Below are 15,795 nucleotides of genomic sequence, written 5' to 3'. Positions count from 1 at the left end.
ATGATGATCAAATATATAAAAAAGAATGTGTGTATACTTTGTACGCACGTAAGAAGTTATACTTCTATTATATGATTTCAACGGAATTAATATACTTTAAACAGTTTATTTATATTTTATTTAAATATTAAATCAATTTGAATACTTACTACTTTCCAAAAGTTTTTATTAAAACAATACCAAAAATAAAAAAAAAATAAAAGAATAAAACACACACAAACACATTAAAAAAATGCCACAAATGATTTCTGAACAATAATAATTATTTTGCCAACAATTATTGTTGGCAAAAATTTTAACTAAATACGTATTTTATGAAAAGAAATTATATAATAAATATGCTTACAATCATAAAATGTATGAAAAAAATAAAAATTTGCATTTAGGATCGAACCCGCGTATATTAGGGCGATTAGATTTAAAATCCAAGCATCTTAGATTTTATCCACTTCGACACACCCGTTATGTGGGAAGATAGACGAACTGAACGTTTTAGATTTTTACAGTTCTGAATTTAATGATATTAGATTGATTTTTGTGGAATTAAAATATTAAAAAAAAAACAAAACATTCAGTAAGAAAACAATATATTAGATGAATATTGGTAGAATTTTGTTGGTAATCAAATTATGTAAATCAAAGCGTTACTTACTAGGTAGGTACATTTTAAATTTTTCAAATAGGTAGGTACCTACAGTCGAAAAAATGAAAGAATACCCATGAACGATCACATCAATAACATATTATTCAGATTATTAATAATATATATCTCTCTCGTTTGTTATTTATGGAAAATAAAAAAATATGAAAAAAAAATTTTTAAGAAACGCTTTTCTTTAGTTACGAGTGACTAAAATTAAAAATATTATAAAAAAAATCAACTAAAAAGCAAAGAATAAAAAAAAATTAAAAAAATCTAACACATCCGTCAAAGAAAAGCGTGGAACGTGTTCATCGAATAAACGGTTTTCGCCCCACGCTTTTCTTTAACGAATGTGTTAGAGTTTTTCAATTTTTTTTTATTTTTTGCTTTTTGGTTGAGTTTTTTATAATATTTTTAATGTTAGTCACTCGTAACTAAAGAAGAGCGTTTCTTAAAAAAAATTTTTTTCATATTTTTTTATTTTTTACTTTTTAGTCTTACACTTTTCAAACATTAGAATATATCGTCATGTTTATTAAAATATATATAAAACATAAATATGATGTACTAACATGAAAAGTAGTCGGAATCGGCAAAAAATTTAAAACTTTATTGTTTATTAATGAAGCATAACGTAAACAATTAACGTAAAAAGTGAGATTATGTATTGTTCATATCATTAGCTATACAATCCGTAAAAGTTTCAAGTTTTTACATTGTAAAAAACAAGAGAATTTAAGCGTTTTCCATTAAAATCGTTTTTTTTTTATTTAAACAATTAATAAACATGAAAACATTTTTTTATTGACTATTCGTGTATTGTTCCCGCTAATGCATATGTCTGCAAATTTTCATTCATTTGCATTGAAGAAAAGGCAGTCAAATTAACGTCTAAAGATTTGACGCACACTATTGAACTAAATAAAAGCGTTTAAAAAACAGCAAATACAAAATATATGATTTATGTGATCGTTCATGGGTATTCATTCATTTTTCCGACTGTATGTAATTTTTTTTACAATACTGAAACATTTACAATTACGTACCTGTTATTTTTAAAAACTATTTAAAAAGTCACTACAATTATAAACTTGCTTTTCTCTCTGTCCTCACAACAACAAAAATTAATATACACAACATTTGTTTACCTATAACCGACATATTGAACAATTATTGACAGGTCATTGTAATTACCCAATCAGAGCACGTATATCGTTTTAGGACCAAGACTTTTGATGAATTCGCGCACATATAAATTTACTCCCATACGCGCCTAACGAAGTATAACTTCAAAAATAAAAAATATTTACTTTTCTTGCTATTTTTATTTTGCCATACTTAAAAATAAATTTACTAGATCGTTCATTGGACAGTTGTTACCAACATACAAAAATCAATATGATTCGATGTTATGCACAAATTGCAGAAAAATAAATAGTTCTTCTTCTTATTGTGTAGACATGACTATGCCCGTTTTTTCAATGTGCCTCCAGTAAGTTGTCGTTCCATCGTTTTCGTGGTCTTCCCACTAATCGTCTTCCTATTTATTGGGGAACTGTCTTTCGCCGTCGTCACTACTCATCTATTTGTTGTCATTAGGCTTATGTGGTCGTTCCATTCTACTCTTCTGTTTCTTACCCACTTCTTAATGTTTTGTGTTTTGCATCTCCGTCGTATATCTATACCTACTTCTAGTTCTGTTCCATAGTGCCTTACTATCGATTTTTTGAAGGGTTTTCATCTCTGCTGTTCCTATGATTCTTTTTATCCTCTCTGCAAAGAGAGGCACTTTTGCAAAGTCTGCCTTTTGTTTCTTTTCCAATAATTTTATTTCTTTATATTGGTTCATTCAGGCCACCTGCAGCTCTGTTTGCTCTATTCACTTGATCTTTCACTTCTGTTTCGAGCTTTCAGGAGCTAAACAGTGTCATACCTAAATATTGAAACTCCAGATTTGCTGTTATAACCACGCATTTAATTTTTTTTGGGAGAAATTAACATGTTAAATTTTCTGGCGGTTATATTAAATTGGTGCAGCATACGTAGTAACTCTTCTTCATTTTGCGAAGTAAGTAGTGTATGGTTTTTGCATGGACACCACAAGGGAGAAGAAAAAGAGGAAGGCCGAGAAGAAGCTGAAGGGAGGGAATTGAAAAATAACTAGAGGAAAGAGAAATCCCTCCAGGTCTATGGTTAAACAGAGAAGAATGGCGGTTAGGAGTCGGAAGGCGTCGGAGAACGCTGTAAACCGATAGTAGTAGTAGTAGTAGTAGTAGTAGTAGTAGTGTGTGGTCTGCTTAGCAGATTTATTTAAGTTGTTTCTCTCATATTTGGTACCATTTTATAGTTCTTACTTTGTTAATATTTCATTCACGATCAGATTGAACAATAGAGGATTCCGGGAATGCCCCTGTCGTATCCAATTGCCAGCTTCAATTGGGTCAGTTAGTTCTTCTTCTACATTTACTTTTATTGTGTTGTTTTGGTAGATATTTTGGATTGTTTTAATTATTCCTAGAGGACTCTATCTTGCGTATAATAAATGGATAACGTTCTTTATCCTTCTTCTTCTTCTTCTTCAGGTACCATCTCCGCTACGGAGGTGGGCAATCATCATAGCTATTTTAATTTTTAAGGCAGTAGCTCTAAATAGTTGTTTGAGCTGCATTCATACCATTCTCGCAGGTTCTTTAGCCATGAAATTCGTCTTATTCCGATGCTTCTTCTGCCATCTATCTTTCCTTGCATTATGAATCGCAGGATGCCATACTTCTCGCCCCTCATCACCTGTCCGAGATACTGTAGCTTTATTTATTTAATTGTAAGTTAAACTTCCTTCTCTTTACCTATTCTGCTTAGTACTTCAGTACTTCGTTGTTCGTAACTCTATCTATCCAGGAAACCCTCATAATTCTTCTATAGGTCCACATTTCAAAGGCGTTAAGTCGTCTCATTGTTTCTACATTTAACGTCCATGATTCCACTCCATAGTATAGTACACTGTATACGTAACATTTTGTTTTGCGTATTTTAAGAACTAATGTTAAATTTTTGCTACATAGGACCTTTTTCATTTTCATAAAATTAGAACGTGATTTTTCGATTCTGACTTTGATTTCTGCGGTGTAGTCATTATTTTCTGTTATCAGTGAACCTAGGTAAGTGTACTTTTTTACTCTTTCAATCTGCTGACCCTCTACTTTAAGATTTCGTTAGTATTATGGTTGTTTTTACTAATTTTCATAAACTTCGTCTTCTTGATATTAAGAGAGAGTCCGTACTGCCTACTACACCTTACTATTTTACTCATGAGTCTTTGTAGGTCTTGTAAACTATCGGCTATTATTACTGTATCATCTGCATATCTGATGTTGTTAACTAAGACTCCATTTACTCTTATGCCGACTGTTTCATCTTCCAGAGTTTCTCGCATTATCTCTTCAGAATAAGCGTTAAATAATAGAGGTGATAGTATGTAGCCTTGCCGGACTTCTCTCTTTATTTCTATTTCTTTAAATGTTTCTTTTTCAATTCATACTATTGCTCGCTGATTGTAATAGAGGTGTGTCATTAGTCTTAAATCTCTTTCATCTAGGTTTTTAGTTTTCAGACTTTCCATTTTCCATGAGTTGATCATGTTTTACTTTATCAAACGCTTTATTGTAGTCTATAAAACAGACCTAAAGAGGACGGTTAACATCCAAACATCTCTGTGTCAGCACGTTGAAGGAGAATAATGCCTCTCTGCTACCCATACCATTACCGAACCCATATTGAGTGTCACTAATATCCAGCTCCAGTTTAGAGTGTATTCTGGCGTGGATAATTTTCAGCAGAATTTTCAAGGTATGTGACATTAAGCTTATGGTTCGGTAGTCACTGCATTCTTTGGCATTCACTTTCTTTGGCAAACACACAAATGCTGATGTCAACATTTCTCTAGGGATGATTCCCGTAGTATAGATAGCGTTGAACAGTAGTTCTACTATTATGTCCAGGTTTTTCTCGTTACCAACTTTATCAGATCAATAGGTAATTCATCTGGACCAGCAGATTTATTGGTATTCATAGAGTCTATTTCCTGACTAATCTCTGATTTGATTATCTCTGGGCCCACATCTCCGGTTTGGCTATCTACGGATGTACTAGCTTCTCTCTGGTAATGAAATAGTTCCTCGATGTACTCTTTCCATCGTCGTAGTTTTCGTTCTGTCTCCATTATAATATTTCCATTTTCCATATAATATATAATATTTTCGAGCAATGTATTTGACGTTCTTCTATTTCCTATTCCGGCTATTTCTTTGACTTTTTTATGTAGGTTTTTTATGTATGTTCTTTGTCCAGGAAACATAAATATGCCGGTTTGTTGTTCTTAATAAAAACTTGTTCTTCTGCTCGTGTTATAATTTCATTCAGTTTGTTTGTTATCACTTCGGCTGTTAACTTGTGTTAAATCAATTAATTCTTCTGAAACTCCCCGGTCCTATTTGTCTCTCTTTTTGAAGAGAAGTGTTAGGATGCTTGATTTCTATTTGTGTGGTAGTCTGTATCTATATTTACTTACCACGAGAGAATAAATTTTTGTTATTATTATAGCTGTACTTACCAATTCAAATGTTAAAATATGGTTTGAAGAGGGCTGTAATTTTATTTGTCACGTTTACAATGAAGGGCTATCTTTTGTATTTAAAATCTTCTGGAGAATCTCTATCCATTGGTCCATCATAAATAATCCGAGTCTTGGAATTTCATACTTTAAATGAATATTGCCATCTACTCTAATGGCTATGAATGAAATCTACTTGAATTGAGTAGATCTGTACCGAGTCATATTAAAATTGTGATGTTTCGTTGACATTTTCGATTGTAAACTTCTGTTTGCGGTTGTAAACCATTGGTACTGTATCTTGTAGATTAACTTTAATAATCAATATTGCATTAACAGCAACATTTTGGGTTTTGAGATTTTTTATGAGAAGTAACAAGTTTACAGTTAAAACAAAGTGCGATAGATATTATTGGAATACAATCTTCATCAATAGCGTCTATTCCCCCCTCTTTCAATACTTTCAATTAAGTTACGGATCACTTTCTGGTCGACGTTATCGTTATCCCATTCCTGAAATAACAACTCTCGTAGCTCCTGGACAGTTTTTGGAGCGGATGCATGGCTTCGGAGACTTCGACCCAACTCATCCCAGACATGTTCAATAGGATTCATGTCTAAACTGAGTGGTGGTCAATAAAACCGTCTAATTTCCACTTCATCAAAATATTCTCTGACAACTCTGGCAGTAAGAGGTATAGCATTATTATCCATGAAAATGCCATGTTCACTCATGATAGTCATGAAAGGCGTAACATGATCATCTAAAACTTCTGTAATGTATATGTTAGCCGTAAGGAAACCATTTTGTATGAAGACTAACTCTGTGCGTGCTTGTGAAGTAATTCCTGCCCAGACCATAACCGACCCACCGCCAAATGGGAGTCGCTCATTAATACAAGCGGAAGCATATCTTTCTCCGGGTGTTCTCCATACTCGACGACGCCGACGTCCGTCTGACCCATTGAGACAAAAACGCGACCCAGCAAACAGACCGACGTGTTAATTACGTGAATTTTGGGTACATTTGTCACCAATATACGTAAATTGATAACGTAAATTTCACGTGAAAATTTGGTTGGAATGTAACATTGAAAATACGTCTTTAAATTACGTGAATAACTCGTCTTCAATAGACGTGTTATTTACCTTAAATAGCAATAAAATCTTTCGGGAAATTCACGTTGCAAATACGTGTTGATTAACATATCTTTTAGGGAATGTATATATTAGTATTCACGTGAAAGATACGTCCTCGGTTCACGTAAATAATTCGACCTTAATTAACTTATGAATCACGTAATTATTATCCTCATAATATGATATAAATAAAACAAGCATATAAAGTATTAACAATGTATTTATTTAGTAGAATTTAGAGATTTTAAAACATTTGTCCTGTATAATTATTATACAAGATAATGAACCAAAAATGGTACCGACCTAAAGACACATTAAAAAATTTGCCAACATAAAACACAACACAGGTCACTTTTAATTTCGAGGACACTTCGACACTTTCTTGTTTTTTCTAATTGCATCAAGGCACTTCAACCCTCGAGCAGTGAGGTAAACGTTAATACGAAAGACATTACTATAAATAAACCCGCCTAAAATAAAACGAGGGAAATAAAGCCAAATAAAGCTCTTCACGTTTCACTTTTTGTTTTGTTGTGAGAAATGTGAGAAGCCAGAGAAGCTGATATTAGAGGTAATGATCATCGATTATAAAAATCGATTATTTTTAAATTACAGTTAAACTATTCTACTTACTTTAAATTAGTATTACGAATTTTCTTTTTGTTTTTAAATTTCTTCTACTATTAACTAATTGGTCTTACTAAAAATCTATTTCAATACCAGAATAATATAAAAAAATAATCCTATCGAAACGTATCTATTATTCGATAAATCGATTAATTTAGTTTTCGAACCAACTATGTTAGTCACGTGATGGTATTTAAAGGAGGAGAAAGGCTTGATAGTACTTCATCACCGCGCGCGATTTGAAAATAAGACTCAATATCATTTTAGCTCCTGTGATATTTTTAAAGAAAAAAATAGCTTCAAATCAAGGTTGGATTGAAATAGTTATGCTAAATGATCTTAAGGTGAAACAGTAGCGATCAACAGGTAGCGAAAACGCGTTCCAAGATTGCGGCTGTAATTTTGAATATTTTGTCGAGATATTTGGCACACGTATTCGTAATATAATAAAGAATGGCGGTACAGAGCCCAATTTGAAAGATATAATAATATGTGGAAATTACTCTGTAATTAAATACAATATTTAAAAAAACGAGCCTGTACCGCCATTAAGAAGAACAAAAAAATACACTTTCTTCAAATAAACTTTTTTATCCGATGCCTAGATTTTGTGTCATTTTGGAACTACTAATGAAATAAAAAATTTTAGTAGTTCCAAAATGACACAAAATCTAGGCATCAGATAAAAAAGTTTATTTGAAGAAAGTGTATTTTTTTGTTCTTCTTAATGGCGGTACAGGCTCGTTTTTTTAATATTGTATTTAATTACATAGTAATTTCCAGATATTAATATATTTTTTAAATTGGGCTCTGTACCGCCATTCTTTATTATATTACGAATACGTGGGCCAAATATCTCGAAAAAATATTCAAAATTACAGCCGCAATCTTGGAACGCGTTTTTGCTACCTGTTGATCTTTACTGTTTCCTCTTAAAAGCGAAATCATAAACTTTTTGTTTAAATATTGGTATTATTTACATTACTTTTACGTGAAATATATCTAATTTTTCGACGTCCATAAAATACAATGAGTAAAATTCAAGCGATACGTATTTAACCAACACCGTTGTAAAATTTTGTTTCCAAAATATTTCTCAAAATTAAACCAAAGGAAGTTATTTCTGTTTCGTGATTATTACGTGAAATAAACGTACCTTTGCGATGTAACCAAAATTCACAAATATTATAAAAAACATGTACTATATTCGTCATTATGATTTTATATTATTCTAATGTCAAACATGTATAAAGAAAGCACTAATATATAGGTGAATGATTTGGCACTGAAATACGTTTTTTTCCCGTCATAAATCACCGAGTTACGTATTCGTTGAAATTTGCCGTAAATTTAACGTAATTATCACGTAATTGGGCTCAAGTCTGTTTGCTGGGGACTCATCTGAAAACAATACGTTGCTCCAATTTACATTCTTTTAATGGAGGAAGGTCTGAGCAAAATTTGATCTTGCTATCCGTTGCCGGCGTTGTAATTGTGGGCCTGTAGCCACCTTTTTGCAGGATAATCCAGCAGCTTGAAGTCTTCTTCTAACGATCCATTTACTAACATTAACATTTCTCACCTCTTGAAGTTGATTTCGTAAGAAAACAGCAGAGACTCTTCTATTTCACAAACTTGCAGACACTACAAACTGATCGTCTCTTTGCGTGGTGATTCGATTTAGCCCGGATCCAGACTTTCTGGTAATCAGACCAGGCTCCTCATAGCGCTGGTACACATTTTGAACTGCACATAGACTTCTGCCAACAATTCTTGCAGTTTCGCGTTGTCCGCAGACATTCTGTATCAATGCTACAATTCTTGCCACAGTAAAGGATCTAAAGGCATTACGATTGACTAGATATACACCGTCAACAATACACTGTACCACCGATAGGTTTTACACACAAAAACTTACTTCTTGCTTCCACTAGAGACTAGAGTGAATGCAGATATTCATAAAAAGTTGTAAACGTCATAAATACGACGACAGTATGTCACTGAACTAACAGATAACAACAATAATGATACATTTCTCCACATTTCTCGGAAAGCAATGCATCGACCATAGATATGTATAATAACCTGTAGATAAGGTTAGCTATGGGCCACTCTGTGCATCGAGGTGTAACGCCGATATCAAGGACGCCATTCGTCAATATTCATTTAGAGTGGTCTAGCCATCTTTGTCCGTCATATGAGCGGTATCGCTTAGTAAAAGGAGATAGATAGACCACCGATCGACTGCCGCGCGTTACGCTTTTTTGCTCAGTATGCCTTGTCTACAGTTAACATGTCTCTTGACGTTTATGTCAAAGCTGGGAAGAAATTAATTAATGGGTGCGTTCGGACGACCACAGCGGCTGGACAGCTGAGCCACAGTAGCTGTCAGACGTCACCGCTGGAAGTCAGCCGCTGAGAAATTTACTAAGCTTTCCCTATCACGACTGGATACAACCACTCAGCCGATTTCTGCTGACAGTCAGCCGCTATGGTCGTCCGAACGCATCCAATGTATTCGCAGAGACAGTCAGGGACTAGTGGACGACAAGCGGAGCATGCCATGACTAAAAGTCCGCGTCAGGCTCCGCGAACGAACCGCGTATTCTATGTGTTTATATTTTTTGACATTTTGTTTCTTAAATTTTTTACCACTTTAATAGTTTTCTAGTTGTATTTTGAGAACAGTTTGCTGTTGATTTTGTTTAGTTTTTAGTTGTAGAAATACTTGAACGATTTTATTTAGTTTTAAATAGTGTATATGTTACAGTTCAAGTTGATTCTCAGTTAGAGTTGACTCCAACTAGTTGGAGTCAACTCCAACTGAAACGAGCAGTAAAAGTTGATTTTAAAAATTTAAATCAACTTTTACTAGTTGGAGTTGACTCTTCCTGGATCGATTCAGTAAATGTTGATTATACGAGAATCTCAAGTGCATTTTTGATGAGTGTGCGTTTCTTTGTTTTGACCGTTTCAACTACTTATTAGTATGGTCTGTAACGTCGCCCCCGTTAGGTAAATTATTCTAATTCGATTTTGTGCACAAACTTACTCAAAGAACAAAGAAATATATCCGTATAACAATCCTTATAACAAATACACAGGGTGTCACGCCGTACCGCAGTCGAAAAATTGTTTAACCAATTTTTGTTAACCAAAGTCACAAAAATAATTTTTATCTACTCTATCTCATATTATGTAAAATGTAAAGGTTTTATTGTGTGAAAATTGTAAATATAGATAGCAGTACATGAAGAGTTTAAAGTGTGTCTGAAGTAACAATGTATTTTAAATGGGTTTTACTTTTTCGCACTGTATTTTAGCACACTTTCATATAATTAAACATCCTTAACTTTCGCCTTCGGGAGGAAATCAGACACGCCCTTGCAACGGCAACTGAAATGCTCACAAAACAGCGACCACGGAAGCAAAGATGGATGACAGAGGAAATATTGGATTTAATGGATGAAAGAAGAAAATGCAAACAGCACAAAGCAATGTACAAAGCATTAAATAGAACCATTAATCAAAAAATAAAAATTGCAAAAGAAAAATGGATAATAGAACAATGTGAAGAAATCGAAAACTTATATAAAAAACATGATGACTTCCATCTGTATAAGAAACTCAAAGAATTCACAGGCACGACATACTCACAAGGACCAAATAATCTAATTAACGCAGAAGGCAAACTGATTTCAAGGCCTGAAGAACAAATAAACATGTGGGAAGACTATATAACGAACTCTACTATGACATCAGAGAACCTCCTACATTAAATACCGAAAACGACGAAGGTCTTCCAATACTGAAGTCCGAACTGGAATATGCTCTACGTCAACTAAAAAACAACAAATCTGTAGAAAAAGATGAAATACCAGCTGAGCTATTGAAGTTAATCAACGAGGAAAACTTAGAATACCTTGATAGAAAGATTGAACGACATCGGAGTCGACAAAAGAGATTCTAAAATTATAGAGGCTATTTATTGGAATCAGACAGCAATCATAAAGACCAATGGTAATACGACAATGCCAATTGAAAAACAACGAGGTGTTAGACAGGGTTGTGTGCTATCACCCGTACTTTTAACGTTATAGTTATACTCTGAGGTAATATTTGCGAACTCTTTATCGCACCCTTCAGAAGGAATCAGGATAAACGGTCAGAGAGTAAATAACATCCGCTATGCAGATGACACAGTATTAATGACTGATTCGGACCATAGTCTGCAGATACTGTTGGATAGGGTTACTGAGAGTTGTGAAAAAATGGGGATGAAGATCAATACAGCGAAAACCAAAGTTATAAGAATATCAAGGAACAAAAATTTACCTCTTCCAATAAATATGTGAAACACCAACAGCTTGAATACGTAAGCCAGTACAAATATCTTGGTTGCTGGTTCAACAATCAACTTGATTATAAACAAGAAGTCAAGAGCGAGAATAGAGGTAGCCCGACAGGGGTTTATCAAAATGAAAAGCTTATTTTGTAACAGTAGCATTAATATCAGCCTTAGATGTCGTTTTCTGCATTGCTATGTGTGGTCAATACTTTTGTATGGAACGGAGGCCTGGTCACAACACAACACTGATGAACAAGTTGGACGCCTTTGAACTGTGGCTTTATAGAAGAGACTTGAAAATACCTTGGACAACCCACACCACCAACGAATATGTTCTGAGGAGAATAGGTACAGATAGGGAACTGCTAAAAATCATTAAAGTCATAAATCAATCATAAAAGAAAATTGTTTAAACAATTTTTCGACCACAGTACCATCTGACACCCTGTGGATTCGTTATAAGGACCTCTTTTTGAGTAAGTTTGTGCAAAAAAATCGAACTGGAATAATTTACCTAACGGGGGCGACGATACAGCCTAGACTAATTTGAACATATTCAGTAACATTTAATTTCTAGAATCGGCTGTTTGTGTGAATCAGAATCAACTTTTACTAAATGGCATTGGGAAGAGTATACTTTTCCTAGTTGGAGTCTACTTTTACTAGTAAATGTTGAATATAAATCTTCATTTTATATTTATAATCAACTTTTACTGAAACCAGCCGTTAGAGTTGACTCCAACTAGTTGGAGTCAACTCCAACTGGATAATCAACTTGAACTGTAACATATACATAAAGACAAGTCATTATTTTCGAAAGTTGTTGGCAGACAATACAGATGTTGTTTGTAGGTACCCTAGTTAGTTATTTAGCATTATTATAGAAAATTTTATAGCTTTATTATTAAATTTAATCATTTTTTTTCTCTCAGATCATAACTTATTTAGTTCAGTTGGTTTTCTGCCTAAAATGTAGCACTGGTGGTATCCAATAAAACTGAACTTTATCACGATTATTTCGCATTACACACTTCAAAACACAACAGAAATTAAGCATATTATCGATTATTCCAGTAAAGATGTTAAAATAATCCTTGTACAAAACAAAATTACAAATAAATGCAACTAAAATGATCTAAAACCAATGAACTGTCAATACGGATGGAATGGCCATGTCCCATTCAAATAGTGAAGCAAGATTGACACCAACATACAAGAGAGAGGTCCTAGAAAGAGACAGACAAGGTGTTGGAGAATTTGACAGGCCGTGTAATTTGAGTTGCCTATATAAATGGAGCCGATTGAATCAGTATTTACAGTTCGTTGAATATTTTAACTTGGCTAAGGCCTAATGCTGATTGGCAGTACATATTTTAAAATTTAACCACTTTTTTGTATTTAGGGGATAAATAGAGTACACAGTGCCATACTTGGTGTTTAGATACTTTTCAGAATTGTTATTTGTATTTATCAAAACAAATACCTACTTTCCTAAAGTATTTGGGAGTTAAATAATTTTAAAACTATTTAAATACTAAATTAGTGACTGTTTTATACAAAGTGAAGAAGTCCTTGATTATGTTTTTATGTTTTTACTTTTATATTTCCCCGATTTAAGTTGATATAGGCAACTCAAATTACACGGCCTGTCAATGTTTCCACCACCTTGTCTGTCTCTCTCTAGGACCTCTCTCTTGTATCGCGGCTGCATTAGTTGACTTTGTGCCTATTCCATCCGTATAGGGCTTTTCATCGATTGTCATTTGTTTCGAGCTTCTGTCATGTGTCACATAATATTAATATATCTACGCCATACGTCATTGGCTTGTACTATTCGTATTACCAATACCGTATGACGTAGATATATTAATATTATGTGACACATGACAGAAGCTCGAAACAAATGACTGTGAATGAAAAGCCCTATTGACAGTTCATTGTCTAAAACACATTAAGAACTGATAGAATAAATTTATGTTTCCCTCCCAGCCGCCATATTGACTTAATCTTGACAGCATGTTGGAATGGTCTATTGAGAAATTGATACAACCGTAAACAAATTAGTACCTCAAAACACAAAATTTAAATGTGACCTAAATATTTTGCTCGCCAGTGCTAAATATTTATTCTGTTTCCTGGACTGTTCGCTCGTGTTTGGCAAAAAGAGTTTCGATAACTTTGTTACTTTGGCTAGAAGATGAAAGGAAAATGGAGCGAAATTTGTAGCGAAATTGAAGTATATTTTATCAGTTTATAAAGGGCGACCATTATAATCCGCCCTGGGCTCTACTTTTACAAAAAATACGGATACGAAGAAAGACAATATCTAAGCGCAGACAGACATATTGTGAAACAACACCAAAAATTTATTAATTCGTACAGACGTATTCCCTAAGGAAAAGCGTTTTGTAAGTATTAAATTAAAACTTCTAAAGAAATCTAGAAAAAGAACGGTTTACGAAAATGGTGATGCATATGGATTTAACTTGTATTAATAAAGGACAAAGATATTTGAAGGTCGGCTCAAAATTATTCAAGGTGTTAATTTTCGCGACTAGTTTCGGGGTTAAAAATATAACTGTCATAGAAATGAACCGAGGGAAAAAGATTGAAGATAATAATTAAATTGAAATAATTAAAATACTGTTTGAGTATCTACTATTTTTTTTTCAGTACTGTCTCTATTAATAGAGGTGTGCGATTCCTCTGTTAAACTTTTCCTATCCTCTGGTCCTAGTATAAATTCTTGGACGCCTAGTTTAGTCCATTGTCTGATGTATCAGATACAAGAAAAAAGATGACCGGATAGAGATTCTCTATTCGGTCATCTTTTTTTTTTCCAAGATCACGTCTTTCTTCTATCTTATCTTGACTTCATAAAATAATATTGACCATGTAGTATACCACCTTGAAACTTTTAATCTTTCATTGGGTTCATCTAGCTCATATTATCATATATGATAGGCAAAATGCCATAATTCCCAGAATTCATTTTTTTTATTTTTTTTATTTTGTGTATTATTTTATCAAAAACTATATTTCTTATTTTTTCCAGATTTTTTTCGTAAGATTTTTCGTGAGTTTTTGATGATTTTCTTCATTTTATAGACTTCATAATAAATCAAATCCAGGTGTTTTCATAGGCTATATATAATTTGAATTAACTTATTCCTTTAGGGTGTTCAAAAATTGAGCGACACATGTTCTATACAATCTGAATAAATATTTTGCATTTTTCTACGTGTCTGATATGATTAAAAATTAAGACAATGCAAGTTTATCCCAAGACCACCTCCCTGTACCCAAAAAACGTCGTCTATTTTTTAAGTTATACTTCTTTAGGCGCCATTGGGAGTGAATTTGTATTATTCTGCGCGCATGCGCACACAGATAGTATGGCGTTCGTTGCTACATGGTTTAAGTTATGTATGTACCTATTAGTCCAAAAAAGGTGTGGAAAGAATATATTATTGATTTTAGTAAATATATTTAATATAATTTTTGTATCTTTGGATTTGTCTACATCGGGAATAAGATAATAAGTAATATTTAAAATATTTTTATACTTCACTTGGTCGACACTGTGTCGAGAAATCTTGTAGTTTGCACCCGCACAAACACAAGGAGTATAGCTCAGTGGTAGAGCGTTCGACTAGAGATCAAGAGGTTCCTGGTTCGAATCCGGGTGTTTTCTATTTTTTTTTAATTTTTGGTATTGTTTTAATAAAAATTTTTGGAAAGCACTAAGTAAAAATTAGTTTAATCTTTAAATAAAATATAAATAAACTGTTCGAAAGTATATTTATTTCGTTGAAATCATATAATAGAAGTATAACTTCTTACGTGCGTACAAAGTACACACACATTCTTTTTTTTAGGTAAGATGCAATGAATTTAAAAAATTAAAAAAAGTTACAGGCATAGTTCAGGCTTTTAAAAACATGTCTATGTTTTTATAGAGGCCTAGGTTGAGTGTACATAACCTCAAAACCCCTCAACCCCCTTAAAATAGCCCCAACGTTTTTTTGGGATTTGAACTACAGTTTCGCAAAATACTTGAACGTCCTAAAAGAGTTACTTCAAATTATATAACCTACAGACAAAAACTTAATTTGATCTATTTTGAAACCAATAGCATTGGAAAAATCCCCAAAAAACGACTAAAAAATCAGTTTCTAGGGGTTTTGAAGAAGGCGTAGGTACTACGAAAAATCTGGAAAAAATTAAAAATTAATTTTTTGATATAATACATAAAATACACAAAAAAGACCTGCAAGCATCTCAAAAAAAAATTAAAAAAATAAATAAATTTCCGAAAAAAAAATGCATTTTGAGGATATATACCTACACTCAACCTACGGGTCCATAAAAAATATACAAGTTTTGTAAAAGCCACAATTATGCTTGTAAATTTTTTGACATTTTTAA

The 15,795-nt window shown here is 33.1% G+C and overlaps 1 protein-coding gene and 1 non-coding gene across 3 annotated transcripts in view; both read left to right on the top strand.

Moving 5' to 3' along the window:
- The window catches only part of LOC114344785 (uncharacterized), an 834,291-nt gene that overhangs the window by 75,877 nt on the left and 742,619 nt on the right, over window positions 1–15,795 (top strand). The window lies entirely within an intron of this gene.
- Trnas-aga (transfer RNA serine (anticodon AGA)) lies at window positions 14,990–15,061 on the top strand. The gene has a single exon. It is a non-coding gene; the product is annotated as a tRNA-Ser (tRNA).

This window comes from Diabrotica virgifera, chromosome 1 (assembly GCF_917563875.1).
Source record: "Diabrotica virgifera virgifera chromosome 1, PGI_DIABVI_V3a".
Classification (NCBI taxonomy): domain Eukaryota; kingdom Metazoa; phylum Arthropoda; class Insecta; order Coleoptera; family Chrysomelidae; genus Diabrotica; species Diabrotica virgifera.
This window is presented reverse-complemented; position numbering and strand designations above follow the sequence as displayed.